Raw genomic sequence first — 3026 nt, forward strand, 5'->3', positions numbered from 1 at the left:
TTTTTCACTCGAACCTATGAATGAATAAAGAAAAAGAAGGGACACATTTACTTAATTAAGGAAAACAAAGACATGCAAGAAGTAATTGTATGCTATCTGAAATTCTATAATTTCCTCCAACGAAGATTGAAGGGACCACTTAATAGAAATCTTGTACAAGGTAGAAATATTTTAGTGAGACAAGGATCAAATGTCAAAGCAACAATAATGTACTAAATATGAGAATCTAGCTATATATATAGTTCAATAAATATATGAAAATTTATTTCAAAAAGAAATAAATATATGAAAATATTTTATAAAATTAAATCAATTTGCCAGTTCATACAATGTGTTCACACTTAAGTTGAAAGAAAGAAAAACATTAGTGTTTCCAGCTACTCAACTGCATCTGAGTTGTCCTTAGCTCACTCCACCATTTTATGTAATGTCTGCACATGTATGAGAAAGCAAATCATGTTTCATGTTTTTCATTACCTATCAAATGGACTCTCCAGTAGATAAACCATTAGAACGATTCATTGTTTTACTATATGAAAGCTGATATGCATAAGAAAAATTAATTAATTAATTAATTCTTGAGTATTGAATGATAGAAAAATTATTAACTAAAAAAAAATAAAAGAAAGAAAGATGATGGATCTAATGAAATAGATTAATAAAAACAAAAATAGACTTTCAAGATAGCAAATAGAAAACCCAGAAAATCTTGTAGTTTAAATAGCATCCAAATCTTTATTTATTTTAAATATATTGAAAATCCTGATTCAAATTTGAAAAAATTTTAATTATCAAGCTCACTAGATTGATTTTAATGGAGTTTAAATTTGACAGAAAGAAATTTGAACAAGCAATAAATGATTAGGTAATTTCAATTGAAATTCTTTCACTTTCTTTTTAAAGAATTATCTGATTGAAGTTGGGGTAATATAGTGTAATAATTTATCAGTTCACTCATACACTGATACACAACTATCATGTACATATATACATACACTCCACTGTCAGTGTACTTTGCTTGACGAACAAACATCTACTCTAAATAATAATGCCAATATGTGATTTTCTTTACAGTCTCCAGTCTGGAAATGTTGCCTCTGGAGGAGACCCTAAACCAAGAAATTATTATGTTATGTGCACAGAATACTTGTAAAATACCAACCCTTAAATCTTTTTGTTTTGTCCTTTTCTTTTTTTCCCAAGGAAAATAACAATTTCGAGTTCGATCGCCCTTCTTTGGCTATATATAGTTTCACTTATCTTCTTCTCATTTCGTAACTAATATATCTTTAGCTTCTCCTTACACTAACTATCAGAATTTAGGGTTACAATTTGCAAGAAAGAAACACACCATATGGCTTTCTCTACATATATTGTAACTGTTTCACTTCTTCTTGTCTCTCTTACGCTCCTCCATCTTTCAGAAGCTTTACATAACTACGATTTGCAGATTAGCGTGAATGAAGCATTGGTACCTTCGGATGCGGCTGCGCCTGCACCTGCAGCTTCAGGTTCAAGGCAGAGCATAGACTGTGGAGAGGCATGTAAATGTAGGTGCAAATTATCAAAAAGGCCAAATCTGTGCAAGCAGTCATGTGGGAGTTGCTGTGCGAAGTGCAATTGTGTGCCTCAGGGCACTTATGGCAATCTTGAGTTTTGTCCTTGCTATGCTTACCATACCACTCGTAATCACACTTTTAAATGTCCTTGAATTTAATATTAAGCTCCTTCTGTTTTTCTATTCTATTATTCTTCATTCTACTTCTCTATGTTATGAAATTTGTCAAATTTTGTTTTTGATACTTGTTTCTTTTCCTCAATTTGTTGTACTTGTCAATTTTTTTTTCTTAATAATAATTAATGAGTTTCTTATAATCTCCATTTAAATTATTGCGTTGTTTTACAATTTTCATTTTTTTCATAGAGCAAAAAAATGAATAATAATTTGTTAAATTTTCTTTTACACCACTATTCTATTATTTTATTCCGATTTTACCCCTACTTAGGTATCTCCACTAAACTTTATATACCTCAATTAAATGAGCAATAATTAAAGGATAAATCTGATGAAAGCCAAAAAGGAACTGATCAGGGTTTTCACAAAAAAAAAAAAAAAGAACAGGAACTGAGGGAATAATATGTTGTTTGATGATGTCAAAACCTTAGAAAAAATTATGGTTATATGCGTAAACTCATCCTTGATATTGTTACTTTGACCGTATAACACCCTAAAATTTTATCTTGATCCATTGAACATTTTAATTTATAAAAATATACATATTCAACATATCAACTTTCAAAGTTATTTTATTGAACACTTTAACTTATAAAATTAAATAAAAAACATATATTAGATTAATGAAAATGTGAAAATTCTTGTTTTAAAATTTGTGCTAACCACAATTTTATTTAGTTACTTGCCTAGACCGGGTTTATAGTCATGCTTTATGGTAACAGTAAACATTCTTCAAAAAGTGTTTTGACTTTATCCCCCTTTTTTTCTCAGTATATAGAAATACCATCGTTTCAATAAAAAAACTCTATTCTCATTAGTTTGGTCCATAAGTAAGACCATGGACCCAGTCTACATAAAATTTTTCCTTAAATAAATATTTGGTATAAAGACTCTAAAAACTATTATTATCAACCTTGGTAATTTTAGCGGCAGAGTAGATCTCCCTCAAGTTGAAAATATTTTATCAAATCAAATCAGTTCATACATTTTGTGCTCAAAGAAAAAAAGAAAAAGAAAACACTTGTGTTTCTACCTACTCAACTACTGCATCTGAGTTGTACTTAGCTCACTCAACATATTTTATGTAATCCAAGTCCAACTATCCAAAGTGTACACATGCTCATATATATGGAGGAGCATATCATGTTTCATGTTTTTTTATGTCCTATCAAATCATGGATACTCCACTAGATCAACATAAATCAATTATTCAAGCACACTCAATAATAATGAAGTTCAAATTTTTGATTCATTGAAATACAGTATGTTCTGATTCGCATTGAACCAGTTG

The 3026-nt window shown here is 29.5% G+C and overlaps 1 pseudogene; it reads left to right on the top strand.

Moving 5' to 3' along the window:
• Positions 1-1071: 1071 nt before the first annotated feature.
• On the top strand, positions 1072-1865 carry LOC149496655 (cypmaclein pseudogene; annotated as a pseudogene).
• Positions 1866-3026: the final 1161 nt, after the last annotated feature.

Source organism: Jatropha curcas, chromosome 4, assembly GCF_041381405.1.
Source record: "Jatropha curcas cultivar XTBG-Jc1 chromosome 4, XTBG_Jcur_1.0, whole genome shotgun sequence".
Classification (NCBI taxonomy): Eukaryota; Viridiplantae; Streptophyta; class Magnoliopsida; order Malpighiales; family Euphorbiaceae; genus Jatropha; species Jatropha curcas.